The sequence below is a fragment of the Podarcis vaucheri genome (assembly GCF_965113315.1).
Source record: "Podarcis vaucheri genome assembly, chromosome: W".
NCBI lineage: Eukaryota > Metazoa > Chordata > Lepidosauria > Squamata > Lacertidae > Podarcis > Podarcis vaucheri.
The window spans coordinates 5,665,229-5,686,601 of record NC_138757.1 but is presented as its reverse complement, the minus strand read 5'-3'; positions in this window follow the sequence as shown (position 1 = coordinate 5,686,601).

Genomic DNA, 21,373 nt, shown 5'->3' with positions numbered 1-21,373 from the left:
TTCAGCATTATTGTACGCAAATTCTGCTAGCGCTAGTTTCTCTACCCAATCATTCTGCCTTTCGCTAACGTAACAGCGTAAGTATTGCTGGAGTACACTGTTTGCCCTTTCCGCCTGCCCATTGGTTTCTGGGTGTCTCTCTGTCGAGAAGCTGACTTCGACTTGCAGTAGGTTCATGAGCTTCCTCCAGAACCGGGAAGTAAATTGTTTTCCGCGGTCAGATAAAACCCTCAAGGGGGCGCCATGCAGCCTAAAAATGTGTTCTACAAACAACCGTGCCATTTCTTCCGCCGTCACCGCATGGGAGCAGGCGATAAAGTGGCACATTTTGGTTAGCAAGTCGAGTACTACCATCACTGCTGTTTTTCCCCTCGATTTGGGCAAATCCGTCATGAAATCAATTGGCACTACCTCCCAGGGTTTGTTTGGCGTGGGTAAGGGTTCCAGCAAACCTGCTGGCATCGTGCGTTCCCCTTTGGCCCTCTGGCATCGGTCACACCCTCTTACATATTCCCGTACATCCTCCCTCATCCGTGGCCACCAAAATTGTCAGGTCACCAGCATCATGGTTTTGTGTTGCCCAAAATGCCCCGCTGTGGGGGTGTCATGTAGTTGTTTGAGTACCCTTCTTCTTAGAGCCTCCCCCGGTACGTACATCACCCCCCTGTAGTACAACACCCCTTCCTTCTCTTCAAACCCCTCTGGTGCTCCCCTCCCCTCTTGGAGTTCCCTGATTTTGGTCCGGGTGAATTCATCGTCCCTAGTCAGTCCTGCCAGTTCTCTCGTGCCCACTAAAGTACCCCCACACACCCATCGGTCCTCAGGTATGACGTGGCGGGTCTCCGGCGGCCCCTCTCCTTCGAAGTACTCTGGTTTCCGCGAGAGAGCGTCTGCTCTCACGTTTTGCTCGCCGGGCACATACTGGATTTCGAAGGAGAACTTGGAAAACTCCTGTGCCCAGCGAATCTGTCTCTGGTTGAGCACCCGTGCTGTCCGCCAATATTCCAAGTTCTTGTGATCTGTGCAGACCTGGATCTTATGCTGCGCCCCTATCAGCAGATGGTGCCACCGACGAAAGGCTGCATAAATTGCTAGCAGTTCTCGGTCGTACACGGTGTAGTTTTGTTCCAACTTGCTCAGCTTCCTCAAGAAAAAGGCGCATGGTTTCCATTCTTGCTGGTTCAGTCCTGGCTGCAACAGAACCGCCCCGATGGCTCGGTCTGACATGTCCGTCTCTACCCTCATTGGTTTCTCCAAATCCACATGTAGTAATTGTTCCTCCGACGCGAATGCCTTCTTCAATCTTTCAAAGGATTGCTGGGCTTCCTCCGTCCACACAAACTTTCTTTTATTACTGAGACAGTCCGTGATTGGGGCCGTCAAGTGTGTGAAGTTCTTGATGAACTTCCGGTAGAAATTGCCAAAACCTAGGAACCTCTGCACATCCTTTCATGTCTTTGGGGTCTTCCACTCCAATACTGCTTGCACCTTGCTTGGGTCCATCGCTAAGCCTTTGTCAGATAACTTGTACCCCAGGAACTCCACCTCTCGGGCATGAAACTGACATTTCTGTAGCTTGACCCACAGCTGGTGTTTCTGCAAACGTTGTAGCACTTCCCTGACATCTCTCACATGTTGCTCCTCATTTTCTGAATAAATCAAGACGTCGTCCAGGAATGCTACACAGTTCTTGTAAAGCAGAGACCCCAACACGTGGTGCATGAATGCTTGAAAACAGGCTGAGCCTGACTGTAATCCGAAAGGCATAACGAGATATTCAAAAGCCCCCAGGGGTGTGAACATGGTGGTCTTCCATTCATCCCCCCTCTCTCATCCGGATTAAGTTATAAGCCCCCCTCAGATCTAGCTTGGTGAAAATCTTTCCCTTCCTCACTCTGGTCAGAATGTCATCAATTCTGGGCATCGGGAAAGTCACAGGTTCTGACACCAAATTTACCCCCCGAAAGTCCACGACCAGTCTCGGTTTATCAGTGTCCTTTTTGTCCACAAAAAATACTGGACTGCCCCCCACTGCCTTTGACTCTCTTATAAACCCTCTCTTTAGGTTCTTGTCGATAAAGTCCCGTAACTCCTTCATCTCTCTGTCTGACATGGCATACAGCTTACCCACCGGCAGCTGCGCCCCAGGGAGCAAATTGATCTGGCAATCGAACGGCCGGTGGGGTGGCAGTCTATCTGCCTCCTTTTCACTAAAAACCTCCTTCAGATCAGCATATTGCAGTGGCACCTTCCCTTTCCTCTCCACTGCAGTGCTTGCCACTCTGGCTACGCTCATCCTTGGCGTTTCCCCTCCTAGGCAGTGCTGCAGGCAGTAGTCAGACCCAAAGCTGACAGTCCTCTGATGCCACGCCACCACCAGATCATGTTGCGCTAACCAGCTCATCCCTAATATTATTGGGGGACCCGCTAATGAGGCAACGTGGAAGGCGATGGTCTCTGAGTGCCTAGACACTCTGATTCTCATCGGTGGGGTCTGGTGGGTATCTTCCCCCCCAATCAGTTCCCTCCCATCAATGGTGGTGACTTGCAGAGGTGCATCCAGTGGTAGCAGGTGAAGCTGATGCTCTAAGGCAAAGTCCCTGCTAAAGAAATTGCATGAGCTTCCTGAGTCCAGCATACCTTGCACCTTCACTGGGTGCCCATTTGGGAGTTCAAGCACCACCTCAATGGCAATTGCTGCTCTTGGAGAATCTGGTTTGGGCACATTCATTGGTTGTTGGCTCGGCTGCTGTGCCCGCTGATTGGCAGCCAAGCGTTTCCGTTTCCCTGCTCCGGAGTCTGGGGTTCCTCCTCCTCGCCCCCCACGGCCCCCACCATTCCTTGCCAGGCCTTTCTTTGTGGGCGGACTCTGGCAAAATGTCCTGGTCTTTGGCAAAGGAAACATTTCTTGGTCGTTTTTACATCCTTTCCCTCCTTTTTGCGACTCTCGCTGGCGTTTGAAACTTCCTGGGCGCACGCACCGCCTATTTCCATTGGCTCCGCCGGCGGGGAAGGCTGCCTAGGAATTCTAGGAATGCGGTAGTCATGACAACGCTGTTCTCTCCCTTCCCGCCTCTCCTGAGCCCGCGCTTCCTGTCTTACTCCAATCGCAAGGGCTGCCTTGGTCAGCTGGTCCATAGACTGTGGGCGGGGTGCGCGCGAAAGCTCATCTTTGACCGTTGATGACAACCCCTCCTCAAATAGCATTTGTATGGGTTCCGAGTCCAGCTGCCACCCCAAACGATGAACAATCATGGCAAAACGTGACCAATAGTCTCTAACTGACCCTTCTCCCTGCTTACAGCTTAGCAGTTCCCGTTTGGTCACACTCTGTTGCACATCGCTACTGAACATAGCGTCCATCGCCTGAAAGAATTTCGATAGATCCTCCATGGCGTCATTCTGCGTCGCCATAAGCGGTCGAATCCACTCTCTCGCCCCGTCCTGCAAGTGCCCCACAATATAAGCAACTTTGGCTGCGTCATTTTCAAAATCATTTTTCTGCAGCTTCAAGGCATATTCTATTTCTGTTCTAAACGCCCCATACTCTGGAGGCTTTCCCCCAAACTTGTGCACCAGTCCCGGTACCTTCCTCGCTATGGGGGTGGGTTTCCCCTGAGCATCCAGCGACCATCGTTCGTCCAGCCTCGCCGTCAGGATGGCTATGTGCTCTTCCAAATCGCGGTTTCTCTCCTCCAGCGATTGGCCTCCAGCCGCCCCTCTCGTGGCTCCTGCTCCTCCGGTCTGACTCATGATGCCCCCTTCTGCTTGTTGCGCACGAGTAACCTTCAGGGACAGACAGATTGCTGTAGTGGTTGGGAGTTACTCGTGCGTAATCCTGCTCCGTTTGAGCATCGGATTGCCTGGTTAAACCCTCCGGACTACGCAGCCCATATTAGCGTGGCTGCCCTTAGTCACTTGTAGAATCTGTCTGTGGGCGTTTCTTAAAGCGTTGCCAACATAAGAGTTGTTTGACGCCCAATCGTTTCCGCCTCTCACTGCGCGGGAGTCTCCTGCGCAGGGTGGGCGTGGGCAGCGGGGTGCTTGGGCTCTCCTCGCTAACCTCCAACGAAGAGTCCTGGAGCCCCTGCACCTCCCTGTCCCGTTGCTCTCCTGGATCCCTGGTGTTACACTCATTCTCTTCCCCTTCCTCCCGGCTGAGTCTCCCTCTAGCGCTTGGACCTTCCCCTGCAGAATCAGAGACCCTCTCCTTCTCCCGTGCCTCTGATGGCAGTTCCCTGACAGTTTCATAGTAAAATTCTAAGTTTGGTATTCCCCATCCCATCTCTTCTTGAGATGAATAATTTACTATGTCTGGGGTTCTAACTCTTTTATTTCCAAAAAATCCAATTTTTAAATACCTTATTCCATGTTTTGAACCATATTTTCCTAATGGGTAGTGTAATTACTTGAAATAAATATAATAATTTTGGTACCAGAAACATTTTAACTGCTCTAACCCTACCTAGAATAGATAAATTCTTATTTTTCCATGATTTTATATCCTTCTTGATCTTCCTCCACGCTTCTTTGTAATTTACATCTGGAATCCTAGCAATATTTTTAATAATATTTACCCCCAAGTATTTAATTTTTTCCCCCTATTGATATCCATCTTTGTCATTTTTGCAATTTCCTTCTTCTCCTCTTTATTTACATCCCAAAATAAAATTTCACACTTCTCCAAATTTACTCCCAATCCTGACTCCTCTTTAAAGTCCTTCATGATTATCATAAGTTCTCTTACACCCTCTAAGGGGTTTGTAAATAATAATAAGATATCATCTGCATACATGTTTAACTTGATTTCTTCCTTTCCTTTCTTATATCCTCTTATCCTTACTGAGTTTCGTATTCTGTCTGCCAAGTACTTCATACCCAATACAAATAGTAGTGGTGAGAGTGAACACTCTTGTTTAACTCCTCTTTGTATATTGAATTGATCTGAACCTCCCTCATTCACTCTGACCAAAGCCTTCCCTTCTCTATACAATTCCTGGATTGCTTCCACAAAGTTCTCTCCTAATCCTACCACCTCCCACATAATATTCCATAAGAACTTACGTCTAATCGTGTCAAAGGCCTTATACAAATCCAATGTTAATACCACCAATTTTCCTTTTACCCTGCTTGTTAATACGTTTAACACATTTCTTATAGGATGGCCTATGTATCTTCCCTTAACAAATCCATATTGATCTTCCTTAATTATTTTAGGTAGTACCTTTTCCAGTCGCCTTGCCAGGATCTTTGTAAATATCTTATAGTCTTGATTTAATAGGCTAATTGGTCTGTATGACCCCACCTCTGTAGGGTCCTTTTGTGGTTTTTCAATCACTACTATTTCCGCTAGTTTCCAAGTGTCTGGGGCTTTCCCCCCTTCTAAGATATTATTAAATCCTTTTTTTCAGTTCTGAGCCCAGGATATCAATTGTTTCTTTTTAAAAGTCTGCCGTAATTCCATCTAATCCTGGGGATTTCTTGCTTTTAAATGATTTAACTACATTGTCAGGGAGAGGCAAACGGGGAAAGAGCTGAGGGGAGAAACCAGCACTTACAGAGAGCCAAAAGAGATTATTAGTAGTCTGTCGTCTGACAGCGAAGAGGAGGCAGCGAGGGGGGAGGATGAGCCCAGAACTAGTCATTCTGTAAACAGAGGAAATCAGAGGTGTGGTTTCCGCAGACTTGCATGTTGGGCAAAAAAAAGTAAAAAGAAACCAGACACGGCATCTTTGCTGACAGGGTCAGACATAATTTGAAGCACTGGAGATGTTCTTTTGAACTTTGTAAATAAATCAAAGAGATTGTAACTGGCAGCGAGCCCGGAGTTTTGATCTATGCCGGCTTGGCAGCACACACCTCTCACAGCATGCCGTGTCTCTAATTTGCTGCTGGGAAGCTGGTGGAATAAGGAATAAGCCTCAGAATGGAGAAGGAGGTCTTGGAGCTGAGAAAGCGAAATGTCGCTCTGGAACAGAGATTGTCCGACTTGCGGGCCCGTCTGGAAGAAGCCAGGGCTGCTCAGAGAGGACCCACAGGTGGGCTATAGGCAGATGGGGGCAAGTCAGTGTGGGTGGACGGTTCCATGGCGACCCGGAAAGTTACTTGGATTTCAAAACCGAGATGCGATATTTTTTAGAGCTTGAATCGGCCAAGTTTGGGAACGATGCCCAGAAACTTGCTCACATAATTAGACACCTGGCGGGAGGGGCTAGAAGTTGGATCCGGCCATTAATAGCCTTGAATAATGAAGCCCTCAGAAATGAGGCCAAGTTTTGGCAAGCTATGGACTTTATCTATGCAGATCAAAGTTTAATTGACAAGACGCAGGAGGAGCTTTTGGCGTTGAAACAAGGCAAATCCACGGTACGCAGTTACTGGTCAGAATTTGCTATGCTTGTGCAGAAACTGGGTTGGGATTTAGAGGCAGACTCTGTACAAGCTTTGTTTAAGAATGAACTTAATCCAGAAATTAAGGACGAGCTTGCAAGGGGCACCCGCTCTAAAAATATGGATGAATTAATGAAGGCTGCTCTTGCGGTGGGCTTGAGACAGGAAGCCAGATGGCGGGAAAGGAAGCAAGGCAGAGAGCGAAGTTTCCATGGTGACCGCATTCTTGAGATGCCTGCAGCTGCCTCAGAACGTCAACAAGAGCAGGAGCCCATGGAGATAGGCACAACCCGGGCGCGGGAGAGTTTGAAAGCCCAACGGTCGGGCGGGAAGGAGAAAAAAGACTGGCAAGCGGCAGAAAGATGTTTTGTGTGTCAGAAGACTGGGCACTTTGCCAGAGTGTGTCCTTTTTTAGCAAGGAGTTTGCAGCGCAGCACCAACTGAACCTGAGGCCTTTGGATTTTCCGCTGCAAGTGACCACAATTGATGGAAGAGAACTGCTGGGAGGTGAAGTGACGCATTGAACACCTCCAATGTGAATGCGGGTGGCTACCCACTCAGAGGTCATCGCCTTTCACATGGCCACACTGGCGGGGCCGCCTATCATATTGGGCATGAGCTGGTTGGCGTTGCACGATCCGGTGGTTTCCTGGCACCAACGGTCCCTGACGTTCAGTTCGACGCACTGCATTGAGAACTGCCTGGATCAAGGACAACCTCACCAAAGTGAGGGCAGGAGGGCAGCAGCATGCAGAGCGGGGACGAGTGAGATTCCATCGTGTTACAGGGATCTACAGGAGGTGTTCAGCGAGAAAGAGGCTGATGCGTTGCCCAGTGTTCTTCGTGGACAAGAAGTCGACTAAAGAGTGGAGGCTTGTGGTGGACTTTAGAACCTTTAACAACCTGACGGAACCGGTGGCTTTCCCAATGCGGAGGATCGGCGACATTCTGTTTTTGTTAACACCATACAAAACATACAGAAAAACACCATACAAAACATACAGAAAAAACGTTCAAAAAAGACATAAAAAACCGTAAAAAAAGAAAAATAATTCAGTTTCTTAAATATTATTTCCATAACCCTCTTTCATGACTCCCTCACATCTCCCTTTTCTGTGTTCCTGTTTACAAAATTATGTTCAGCAATACTTTACCTTCTCTCAAGATTAGTTTTAAATTGTACATTTCAACTATTATGTCTCCAATTTTACCCTTTGTTATCAAATATTTAAATATTTAATCTTGACATAGTATTATTCAAATTTCATCTTTGTTCTTATAATTCAATTATTTTCATATTCCTTTCCGCTAGGTTACTAATGCCATATTGTCTTTATATCCTGCATCATTCTAACATTCATACAATTTACAATACTTTTGCAAATAGTCCTTGAATTTTTTCCAGTCCTCTTCCACTGTCTCTTCTCCCAGGTCTCGGATTCTGCCAGTCATTTCTGCCAATTCCATGTAGTCTATCAGTTGCATCTGCCATTCTTCCATGGTGGGTAAATCTTGAGTCTTCCAGTACTTTGCGATGAGTATTCTTGCTGCTGTTGTCGCATACATAAAGAAAGTTCGGTCTTTCTTTGGCACCATTTGGCCGACAATGCCCAAAAGGAAGGCCTCTGGTTTCTTAAGGAAGGTATATTTGAATACCTTTTTTAATTCATTATAGATCATTTCCCAGAAAGCCTTAACCTTTGGGCATGTCCACCAGAGGTGAAAAAACGTTCCTTCAGTTCCTTTGCATTTCCAACATTTGTTATCGGGCAAATGATATATTTTTGCAAGCTTGACTGGGGTCATGTACCACCTATATATCATTTTCATAATATTTTCTTTCAAGGCATTACATGCCGTGAATTTCACACCGGTGGTCCATAACCGTTCCCAGTCAGCGAACATAATATTATAACCAATGTCTTGCGCCCATTTTATCATAGCTGATTTAACCGTTTCATCCTGGGTGTTCCATTTTAACAGCAAGTTATACATTTTTGAAAGTACCTTCATTTTTGGTTCTAACAGTTCTGTTTCTAGTTTCGATTTTTCCACCTGGAAGCCTGTTTTTTTGTCCATATTAAAGGCCTCCCTGATCTGGGCATAATGTAACCAGTCTCGCACTTTGTCCTTTAGTTTCTCGAAACTCTGCAATCTCCATGTATCTCCATCTTTTTACAGTTCCCCAGTAGTTGTAATCCACAATTCCTCTAGAGGGAGTCACAATAAATCCTAAGGGAAAAAACAAGGCTGTTGTTCATATAAGTTTTCTCAAACTAACCAAGATCCCTTAGGCAATTATAACAATGTCCAATAGCTTCAAAATCCCGAAGTTCCTTCAGATCTTTAAATCCTAGCAGAGTTAATCCTTAAGTTACTTACAATGTCTCAAAAAGTGCCAGATTCCATAGAACAATGTATCAGTTCAACAGCACAGGTAACAATCCAATGTAGCAATCCACATAGCCAAGTCCATAAACTGACAGCTTTGACAGTCTGGCAGCCCGACTGCCAGGGTTTCTTGACGGAAAGCTTATAAATCCACAAAAGAAGAGGTAGGGTAATATCCAAAGGTATAAAGGCAAAGTCAAATATTATCCAAACGAAATCCAGTTGCTTGATGCACGGATTCGTTCCTTTTTAAAGCATAACTTCAGAGGCATTAGAAAGATCCGACTCTTTGCTTTGGATCTGTTAAACAGCGCCGGGAGACGGACTTCCTGGTTGCGTCTCCCGCTATAGCCAAATTTCAACAATTTAGTCCCAAATTCAAGCGTTTCCCCTACTCACGGGTTGTTGCTTTTTTAGCCGAACGTTCCCAGGAAAAGAGGTCAGCGCTCACCGACAGCAGCTATGCGGCTTCACTCCACAGAAAGAGCGATCAACTCACAGCACCGCGCCAGCCCTTTCACGCTCCGGAGCCCCTTACGGGGTCCCTTCGACGTTTCGGGGGGCGCTGATGGTGCCCGCCGAGTCCCACGGCCACAGGCTATCACTGCCTGTGGGTTTCCAACTTGGGTCTCCGCTTCGCCCTAGCGGACGACCCTTTTCTGCGGAGCTTCCCCTTCACAGCGGGAAGGAGACCGCCATTGCCGTTCGCGCCGCCTCCGGAAGTCAGGATCGGCGACATTCTGGCCCGGGTGCGGAAAGGGAATATTTTCACCAAACTGGACCTTCGGGGGACATACAGCCTCATCCGAGTGCGAGAGGGGGATGAGTGGAAGACCACCATGTTCACCCCGATGGGGGCGTTTGAGTATCTAGTCATGCCCTTCGGCTTGCAGTGCAGAAGTCACTGTTTCCAAGCCTTCATGCACCACGTACTAGGACCTTTGCTGTACAAGAACTGTGTTTGCTTTTTGGACGACTTGCTCGTGTACTCCGAAGACGAGAAACAGCACCTGAAGGATGTACGCCAGGTCCTGAGCAAACTTAAGGAACATCGCTTGTGGGTCAAGCTGGAGAAATGTCAGTTCCACGCAAAGGAAGTCGAATTCCTGGGGTACCGGTTGTTGGCCCAGGGTTTGGCCATGGATCCAGAGAAAGTGAAGGCGGTGGTGGAGTGGGAGAGTCCCAAGACCAGGAAAGATGTCCAGCGTTTCCTGGGTTTCAGCAATTTCTACAGGAAGTTCACCAAAGATTTCGCAAAACTGATGGCGCCCATAACGGACTGTCTCAGTGTCAAGAAGAGGTTTCAGTGGACGCAGGTGGCCCAAGAGGGGTTTGAGAAGCTTAAGAGGGCTTTCGCTTCGGAGGAGCAACTGATCCACGTTGAACCTGCTCAACCACTAAGGGTGGAGACAGATGCGTCGGATCGGGCGATAGGGGCAGTGCTGCTGCAGCCAGATTGAAAAGGGGAGTGGTGGCCGTGTTCGGTAGATTTATTGCTTTATTGTTCGGCACCCAGCCACGCTTCTCCTGGGAGCCTCTGTAGATCATAAAGCAATTAGCAGAATTACACAGCGGCGTGTGTCGAGAGAGCAGTAAACAAGTACCACACGTTTCTTCTGTCCTACTATCCCTTTATTTGCTCAAAAGTAGTGTGTTTACAATTCATAATAGCCATCAGATTCAAGCTGCATTTTCTCTGCGTCCTCTCTCAGTGCAGCGGCTGAACTGCTTTCGATTTCCACTCAGCTCACAGCATTCCAAGCTGCTTTCGTCATGTCCTGGCTTACTTCCCTTGTAAGCGCCTCCTCTCAGGCTTGAGGCACAGAAGGTTAACCCTTCACTACACCCAACACCCCCTCTTGCCTCGCGCCTGAGGGGAGAATCAACCCTTGGTCATCCCAAACCCAGACCTTCACAAAACTCCCCATGTCTTTGGAAGGAGAGTGGATTCGTGAACCCATAAGCTAGGTTCTTGGCAGAGGGACAATACTTCAGCGCAACTAATCCCTCCTGAACACTCTGGCACACATTCCAAAAGCGAATGTCTAGGTGTTTAGTTCTAGCCTTGAACTGACCTGACTGCCAAACGCAGGCATGGTTGATTGTCCTCGAAAACACGTATCGGTTGACAATCCACTTCGCAAAGTTCCTGCACTAAGCAAGCATAGAACTCTACTTCTCTGCACACCTCTGAAAGAGCACTAAACTCAGCCTCAGTGGATGAGAGCGCTATAAGACTTTGCTTCTTAGACCTCCATCCAACTACTGAGTTCCAAAACTTCACCACTAGGCCAGACACAGACTTGCGATCCTCAAGATTAGCCCAATCCGAGTCCACAAAGCAAGTCAGTTTGACTTCTCCTTGTGCTGGCAACCTAAGACAAAAGTCTTTGGTTTCCTGCAAATACCTCAGAACTCTCTTGATGCCATTCCAGGCTTGCACACTAGGGTTTGAAGCTTCCCTGCTGAGCAGATTGACAGCAAACGCTATATCAGGTCTGCTCCACTGGGACAAGTACAACAAACTCCCTAGGGCTGACTGAAACACTTCAGTATTTTCGAACGCAGCGCATTCTACTTGCTGGCTGTCCTTCACAAAACTAGTCTCCATAGGACTTCTCACTCCTGCACAATCACTCAACCTGAATTTCTGAAGCAGTTGCTCAATTTTACTTCTGTGGCTGAGCAAGAAGCTTCCATCCTGTGCATGCTCAACATTGACACCTACGTAGGTCTTGACAGTACCAAGCTGCTTAAGCTTGAACCGTTTACCTAGCTCTTTGGCAAACTTCTCCGCCTGTTCATCTGTCTCTGAGAAGAATAACAAGTCATCAACCCAAATCTGCAAATACTCTTGTGTTGCCCCTGAACCTCTCAAATAAAAGCAACTATCAGCAACACTTCTCCTGAAACCTAGCTCTTCTAAGGCTTCATTCAGGCACATGTTCCAGTTTCTGGCAGATTGACGTAATCCATAGATGGATTTGTGCAATCTCCACACAACATCCTGCCTCAAGTTCTCAAACCCCGGAGGAGGAATCATGTATAGCTCCTCCTGGAGATCTGAGTTAAGGTAGGCAACATCCACATCAAAGTGGTTGACCTTCCAGCCTCTCTGTGCTGCACAAGCTAAAAGCGTTCTCAGAGTCTCCACTCGTGACGTTGGCGAATACACCTCCGTGAAGTGTATTCCCTTTCTCTGAGTGAATCCTCGAGCAACTAACCTGGCTTTATACTGTGGCTCTCCAGTGTTAGTGGGTTTCAAGCGGTAAACCCACCTGCAACTCACAGCCTGCTTGCCCGGTGGCAACTCTGTGAGTGAGAACACACCTAGATCTTTCATGGTCTTCATCTCTTTGTCCATTGCCCTGTGCCACTTATCTGCTTCTTCCTCAGGTAAACGCTGAATATCCTTGAAGGATTCAGGTTCACATCTGGCTGAACCTACCCAGACGCTTGAAGCGTCGTACCTATCAGGAGGCCTCCTTGTCCTCACTGATCTCCTCAGTGTGAATCTTGGTGACCCTGCTGCTTCACTGGGTCCAGCTAAATCATCCTCACCTTCAGTGTCTTCCCCCTCTGACCTGCTGCACCTCTTGGGCCTTACAGCTGGTCCAGCAGGTGAGGAAGGCTCACTCTTTGGCTCAAACCTGACACTTGCCTGAGGAGGTGGTCTAGGTTCCCCCCTCTGAGGGATCCTGAGCTGTCCCTGCCTTGGACTCTGTCCCTGTGGTGGACCTTGTTGCTCTGGACTGTGGTCTCCAGCAACAAGTTCCTCTTCCTCCTCAACATCTGAGTCATAGAACTGCTGTGAAATCACGTCTGGATTAGCGTGCAGACGTTTCCAACCAGCTTGCTCACAGAACTCAGCGCTATTGCTGATAACCAACCTAGACTGGTTTCCACTTGGGTACACAAACCACTAGGCCTTTGAGCCAGGCTCATACCCTACAAAGATCATTCTTTTAGATCTTGGCTCACCTTTCTTGCGTAGAGCCTTTGGAATAAGAACCCAAGCCTCACAACCAAACACACGGAGGTAGTGTACCTTGGGCTTCTTTCCATGCAGTAAGAAATACGGTGTATTTCCTACACTAGAGTTGTACACTCTATTCTGCGTATGAACTACGTAGCGCCAGGCCTCAGACCAATATTTCTGGGGTAGCCCTGCGTCCCACAGGATCGCAGACACAGCTTCCTCCACCGTCCTGTTCCTTCTCTCTGCGACCCCATTCTGTTGCGGAGAGTAAGGAGCGGTCAAATGGTGGCTAATCCCCTTCTCCCTAAAGAAATCCTGCAAAGCAGAACCAGTGAACTCAGCACCTCTGTCACTTTGAAAACCACGAACTTTGGTGGGAAAGGTTACCTCAACTGCGGTGATCCAATCCCTGATCATTTTAGCCGCCTCCCCTTTCGTTTTCAGAGAGAAGGTCCAAGCAGACCTCGAAAAATCATCAATCAGAAGCAGAGAATACTTAGAATCATAGAATCATAGAATCATAGAATCATAGAGTTGGAAGAGACCACAAGGGCCATCGAGTCCAACCCCCTGCCAAGCAGGAAACACCATCAGAGCACTCCTGACATATGGTTGTCAAGCCTCTGCTTAAAGACCTCCAAAGTAGGAGACTCCACCACACTCCTTGGCAGCAAATTCCACTGTCGAACAGCTCTTACTGTCAGGAAGTTCTTCCTAATGTTTAGGTGGAATCTTCTTTCTTGTAGTTTGGATCCATTGCTCCGTGTCCGCTTCTCCGGAGCAGCAGAAAACAACCTTTCTCCCTCCTCTATGTGACATCCTTTTATATATTTGAACATGGCTATCATATCACCCCTTAACCTCCTCTTCTCCAGGCTAAACATGCCCAGCTCCCTTAGCCGTTCCTCATAAGGCATCGTTTCCAGGCCTTTGACCATTTTGGTTGCCCTCCTCTGGACACGTTCCAGTTTGTCAGTGTCCTTCTTGAATTGTGGTGCCCAGAACTGGACACAGTACTCCAGGTGTGGTCTGACCAGAGCAGAATACAGTGGCACTATTACTTCCCTTGATCTAGATGCTATACTCCTATTGATGCAGCCCAGAATTGCATTGGCTTTTTTAGCTGCCGCGTCACACTGTTGGCTCATGTCAAGTTTGTGGTCAACCAAGACTCCTAGATCCTTTTCACATGTACTGCTCTCAAGCCAGGTGTCCCCCATCTTGTATTTGTGCCTCTCATTTTTTTTGCCCAAGTGCAATACTTTACATTTCTCCCTGTTAAAATTCATCTTGTTTATTTTTGCCCAGTTCTCTAATCTGTCAAGGTCGTTTTGAAGTGTGATCCTGTCCTCTGGGGTGTTAGCCACCCCTCCCAGTTTGGTGTCATCTGCAAATTTGATCAGGATGCCCTTGAGTCCATCATCCAAGTCGTTGATAAAGATGTTGAATAAGACCGGGCCCAAGACAGAACCCTGTGGCACCCCACTAGTCACTCTTTTCCAGGATGAAGAGGAACCATTGATGAGCACCCTTTGGGTTCGGTCAGCCAGCCAGTTACAAATCCACTGAGTGGTAGCATAGTCAAGACCGCATTTTACCAGTTTCTTTACAAGAATATCATGGGGCACCTTGTCAAATGCCTTGCTGAAATCAAGGTAGGCTACATCCACTGCGTTCCCTTCATCTACCAGGCTTGTAATTCTGTCAAAAAACGAGATCAGGTTAGTCTGACATGACTTATTTTTCAGAAATCCATGCTGACTATTGGTGATCACAGCATTCCTTTCTAGGTGCTCACAGACTGTTTGCTTAATGATCTGCTCCAGAATCTTCCCTGGTATTGATGTCAGACTGACTGGGCGGTAATTATTTGGGTCCTCTCTTTTCCCCTTTTTGAAAATAGGGACAACATTTGCCCTCCTCCAGTCTGCCGGGACTTCGCCTGTTCTCCAGGAATTCTCAAAGATGACTGCCAGTGGTTCTGAGATCACATCTGCCAGTTCTTTTAATACTCTTGGATGCAGTTCATCTGGCCCTGGAGACTTGAATACATCTAAACTAGCCAAATATTCTTGTACTATCTCCTTAGTTATTCTGGGCTGTGTTTCCTTTGCTGAATCATTTGCTTCAAATTCTTCAGGTCGGGCATTGTTTTCTTTATCGGAGAAGACTGAGGCAAAGAAGGCATTGAGGAGTTCAGCCCTTTCTGTGTCCCCTGTTTGCATTTCCCCATCTTCTCCTCTGAGTGACCCCACTGTTTCTTTGTTCTTCCTTTTGCTACGAACATACCCATAAAAGCCTTTTTTGTTGCTTTTAACCTCTCTAGCAAGCCTGAGTTCATTCTGTGCTTTAGCTTTTCTGACTTTGTGTCTACACGTGCTGGCTATTTGTTTGAATTCCTCTTTGGTGGTTTCCCCCCTTTTCCATTTTTTGTACACATCCTTTTTTAATCTTAATTCAGTTAAAAGTTCTTTAGATAGCCACCCTGGCTTCTTTAGGCACCTTCCATGTTTCCGTCTCATTGGTATTGCCTGACGTTGTGCTTTTAGTATCTCCCTCTTAACAAACTCCCAGCCATCATGAACTCCCTTTCCTTTTAGTATTGTTGTCCATGGGATCTCACCCAGCACTTCCCTAAGTTTTATGAAGTCGGCTTTCTTAAAGTCAAGAAATTGAGTCCTAGTATGCTTGGCTACTCCTTTCCGCTGTATAGTAAACTTCAGAAGAGCATGATCACTCGCGCCTAATGATCCTTCCACTTCTACCCCACTAACCAGGTCATCAACATTGGTTAGGACCAGATCTAAAATGGCTGTTCCTCTTGTTGCTTCTCCCACTTTCTGGACAATGAAGTTGTCTGCAAGGCCAGTGAGGAATCTGTTTGACCTTATGCTCTTGGCTGAGTTTGACGTCCAACAAATATCTGGGTAATTGAAGTCCCCCATTACTACTATCTCCCTTCCTTTTGCATGCTTGGCCATCTGTTCCAGGAAGGCATCATCTATGTCCTCCGTTTGGCTTGGGGTTCTATAGTAAACTCCCACAATGAGGTCTCTGTTATTCTTCTCTCCCTTAATTTTGACCCAAATGCTCTCACTTTGGCTTTGAGGATCTAAATCTTGGATCTCTTCACAGGTATACACATCTCTGACATATAACGCCACTCCTCCTCCTTTCTTGTCTGGTCTGTTTCTCTGAAATAGATTGTATCCCCCCATTATTACATTCCAATCGTGGGACTTATCCCACCAGGTTTCAGTGATGCCTATTATGTCATATTTAGTTTGCTGTACCAAGAGCTCAAGCTCATCTTGTTTATTTCCCATGCTTTGCGCATTAGTGTACAGACATTGAAGTCCATTAATCATTCCCCCGTGTCTCTTATTTAAGGATTTTTTCCTCCCACCACTAGGTCCGCGTGCTGTTTGCTCCATTTGGTCTATGACATTTGGATGATCATCTTCATTAATTGAGAGACTCCTACCTTCAGGAGCACTGTCTCCCTCCCCCACATTAGTCAGTTTAAAGCCCTCCTGATGAGGTTTCTGAGATTTTTTGCAAAAACATTTCTCCCAACCGTTGTGAGATGCAGCCCATCACTTGCCAGAAGTCCATCTTCAAGAAACTGCAGTCCGTGATCTAAGAATCCAAACCGTTCCTGTTTACACCATTTGCGAAGCCAGCTGTTCACTTCCACTATTTTCCCCTCTCTCCCTGGGCCACGTCGTTCAACTGGGAGGACAGATGAGATGACAATTTGTGCATTTAGTTGCTTCAATTTCCTGCCGAGAGCCTCGTAGTCTCTTTTGATCTTCTGGAGGCTATTGCTTGCAGTGTCGTTGGTTCCCACATGAACCAAGAGGAAGGGGTATTTGTCAGTGGGTTTTATGATTCCTTGCAGTCGTTCAGTTACATCTTGGATCTTAGCCCCGGGGAGACAGCACACTTCCCGAGACATCTTGTCAGGCCCACAGATCACTGCTTCTGTTCCCCTCAGTAGGGAATCCCCTATCACCACTACACGCCTCCTCTTGGGTTTGGTCGGGGTTCTTCCGTGAGCTGTCCGTTCCAAGGTCGCCTGCACATTCCCTGAGGACTGACTTTGCTGCTCGTCTTCATATACCTGATCGACTGTAATGAGGGAGAGATCCTCAAATGGAGTCTGCTCTTCGTCTTCCATGCTAGGGGAGAGGACCTCAAAGCGATTGTGTATTTCTAAGCAATCAGAGTGAACCCTGGGCCTCCTACTTCTTTGAGTCACGTTTCTCCATATATCTGGCTCCTGTGTTGGTGAACTAGACTCCTTCTCAGGGGAGTCCCCTGTCTCCTCCTTGGTGGAGACGGTGTGCTCTGTTGCTTCCAAGAAGAGCTCCAGCTCTCTAATTCTTTGGAGCGTAGCTACACGTTCCTCCAGTTGCTGGACTTTGTCTTTTAAGAGGGCAATCAACATGCAATTGCTGCAGGTAAAGCTGCCTGCAACCTTTGGCAAGATGGCAAACATTGCGCAGGAATCGCAGGCGACTGCAGCTGTTCCCTCCCCTTCCATCTTGAGATCGTGTCGTTCCATCTTGAGATCCTCCCAGTGACTCCACTGACATGGGTCCACACAAATCTCTTCTTTTTAAATATATATATATATATATATATATATATATATATATATATATATATGTGCTTTCGTAGATTTTCACGGGTACAGGAATGCAGGTTTTGGTGTCTTCGGGTGTCTTCCCGTGTAAGAGTCGGGGTGTCTGTGCGACGTTTCGACGAGGTCTCACTCGTCATCTTCAGGCTGGTGCTTTCGGCTTCTTGTTACTGGAACAGAGCTCTGTTCCAGTAACAAGAAGCCGAAAGCACCAGCCTGAAGATGACGAGTGAGACCTCGTCGAAACGTCGCACAGACACCCCGACTCTTACACGGGAAGACACCCGAAGACACCAAAACCTGCATATATATATATATATATATATAGAGAGAGAGAGAGAGAGAGAGAGAGAGAGAGAGAGAGAGAATTTTTAAGATATATAAAAAAATAAACATACAAAATAATAAACAATTAAAAAACACACATTAATTTTCAATAATATAACTTTCATATCCTTATTTCCTCCGACCTCCTCGTACTTCCCTTCTTTGTATTCCAATTCGATTTGTTGGTTCAGCAAATCCTTACCATAGAACTTTTACCCATTTATAATCCTTTTTTCATATCTCCTAAAGCATTACAGCTGGAAACCACTTAATTTCTTTCCAACATCTTTCTAACATTCATTAATTTTACAATATTTCTTTAAGTAGTCTTTAAATTTCTTCCAATCTTCTTTCACCGACTCTTCTCCCTGGTCTCAGATTCTGCCAGTCATCTCAGCTAGTTCCATGTAGTCGATCACCTTCATCTGCCATTCTTCCAGAGTGGGTAGATCTTGTGTCTTCCAATACTTAGCGATTAGTGTTCTTGCTGCTGTTGTAGCATACATAAAAAAGTTCTGTCTTTCTTTTGCACCAATTGGCCGACAATGCCCAGGAGAAAGGCCTCTGGTTTCTTCAGGAAGGTATATTTAAATACCTTTTTCAATTCATTATATATCATTTCCCAGAAAGCCTTAATCCTAGGGCACGTCCACCAAAGGTGAAAGAATGTACCTTCAGTTTCTTTACATTTCCAGCATTTATTATCGGGCAAGTGATAGATTTTTGCAAGCTTGACTGGGGTCATGTACCACCTGTATATCATTTTCATAATATTCTCTTTTAAGGCATTACATGCCGTGAACTTCATACCTGTGATCCATAACTGTTCCCAGTCAGCAAACATAATATTATGTCCAACATCTTGTGCCCATTTAATCATAGCAGATTTCACCGTTTCATCCTGAGTATTCCATTTCAACAGCAAGTTATACATTCTTGACAAATTCTTAGTTTTGGGTTCTAACAGTTCTGTTTCTAATTTTGTCTTTTCCACCTGGAAACCAATTTTCTTGTCCAATTTATATACCTCCATTATCTGATAGTAATGGAGCCAGTCTCTCACTTTATCCTTTAATTTTTCAAAACTCTGCAATTTCAATTTATCTCCTTCTTGCTCCAAAATCTCACAATATGTCGGCCATTTGGCCTCCATGTTGAGCCTTTTCAAAGCTTTTGCTTCCATTGGTGACAGCCACCTTGGAGTTTTATTTTCCAACAAGTCTTTATATCTTATCCAAACGTTAAACAAAGCTTTCCTGACAATATGATTTTTAAATGCTTTATGAGCTTTGATCTTATCATGCCACAAGTATGCATGCCATCCAAATACGTTGTTAAAACCTTCTAAATCCAAATGTCTGTGTTTTCAAGAAGTAGTCATTCCTTCAACCAGCAAAAAGCTGCTGATTCATAATAAAGTTTAAAGTCTGGCAGGGCAAATCCACCCCTTTCCTTTACATCTGTCAGTATCCGCCGGTGGCGGATAACTCATTCCGAATCTGACCGGACACAGGTTAGAGCTCAACGTCATAGAATCATAGAATCATAGAATCATAGAGTTGGAAGAGACCACAAGGGCCATCGAGTCCAACCCCCTGCCAAGCAGGAAACACCATCAGAGCACTCCTGACATATGGTTGTCAAGCCTCTGCTTAAAGACCTCCAAAGTAGGAGACTCCACCACACTCCTTGGCAGCAAATTCCACTGTCGAACAGCTCTTACTGTCAGGAAGTTCTTCCTAATGTTTAGGTGGAATCTTCTTTCTTGTAGTTTGGATCCATTGCTCCGTGTCCGCTTCTCCGGAGCAGCAGAAAACAACCTTTCTCCCTCCTCTATGTGACATCCTTTTATATATTTGAACATGGCTATCATATCACCCCTTAACCTCCTCTTCTCCAGGCTAAACATGCCCAGCTCCCTTAGCCGTTCCTCATAAGGCATCGTTTCCAGGCCTTTGACCATTTTGGTTGCCCTCCTCTGGACACGTTCCAGTTTGTCAGTGTCCTTCTTGAATTGTGGTGCCCAGAACTGGACACAGTACTCCAGGTGTGGTCTGACCAGAGCAGAATACAGTGGCACTATTACTTCCCTTGATCTAGATGCTATACTCCTATTGATGCAGCCCAGAATTGCATTGGCTTTTTTAGCTGCCGCGTCACACTGTTGGCTCATGTCAAGTTTGTGGTCAACCAAGACTCCTAGATCCTTTTCACATGTACTGCTCTCAAGCCAGGTGTCCCCCATCTTGTATTTGTGCCTCTCATTTTTTTTGCCCAAGTGCAATACTTTACATTTCTCCCTGTTAAAATTCATCTTGTTTATTTTTGCCCAGTTCTCTAATCTGTCAAGGTCGTTTTGAAGTGTGATCCTGTCCTCTGGGGTGTTAGCCACCCCTCCCAGTTTGGTGTCATCTGCAAATTTGATCAGGATGCCCTTGAGTCCATCATCCAAGTCGTTGATAAAGATGTTGAATAAGACCGGGCCCAAGACAGAACCCTGTGGCACCCCACTAGTCACTCTTCTCCAGGATGAAGAGGAACCATTGATGAGCACCCTTTGGGTTCGGTCAGCCAGCCAGTTACAAATCCACTGAGTGGTAGCATAGTCAAGACCGCATTTTACCAGCTTCTTTACAAGAATATCATGGGGCACCTTGTCAAATGCCTTGCTGAAATCAAGGTAGGCTACATCCACTGCGTTCCCTTCATCTACCAGGCTTGTAATTCTGTCAAAAAAACGAGATCAGGTTAGTCTGACATGACTTATTTTTCAGAAATCCATGCTGACTATTGGTGATCACAGCATTCCTTTCTAGGTGCTCACAGACTGTTTGCTTAATGATCTGCTCCAGAATCTTCCCTGCTATTGATGTCAGACTGACTGGGCGGTAATTATTTGGGTCCTCTCTTTTCCCCTTTTTGAAAATAGGGACAACATTTGCCCTCCTCCAGTCTGCCGGGACTTCGCCTGTTCTCCAGGAATTCTCAAAGATGACTGCCAGTGGTTCTGAGATCACATCTGCCAGTTCTTTTAATACTCTTGGATGCAGTTCATCTGGCCCTGGAGACTTGAATACATCCAAACTAGCCAAATATTCTTGTACTATCTCCTTAGTTATTCTGGGCTGTGTTTCCTTTGCTGAATCATTTGCTCCAAATTCTTCAGGTCGGGCATTGTTTTCTTTATCGGAGAAGACTGAGGCAAAGAACGTCGAGCCTACCAAGTGGCGATAGCGACGGCGAAGATGAATTTCTTCACCGCCTCTATTGCATCTGCAGAAAACAGCAGCAGGAGACTTTTTCAGGTGGTTCACAATTTAGCAGAACCACCTGCAACATCGGGGCCTAGTACGGGCCACATGTTCTCCTGCAATGATTTTGCAAATTTTTTTGCAGATAAAATCACTCAGATTCGGGAAGAAGTAGACTCTACCGTGGGAGCAGGGCCGGGGCGGGAGAGTGCTCTGTCTAGTCAAGTTGAGTGGGATCAATTCCAATCTGTTACCTCCGAGGATGTGGACAGGCTGCTTGGAAGAGTGAAACCAACCACCTGTCTCCTGGATCCTTGCCCATCCTGGCTTATAAAAGCTAGCCGGGAAGGACTGGGCGATGGGCTTCGTGGGGTGGTGAATGCTTCCCTC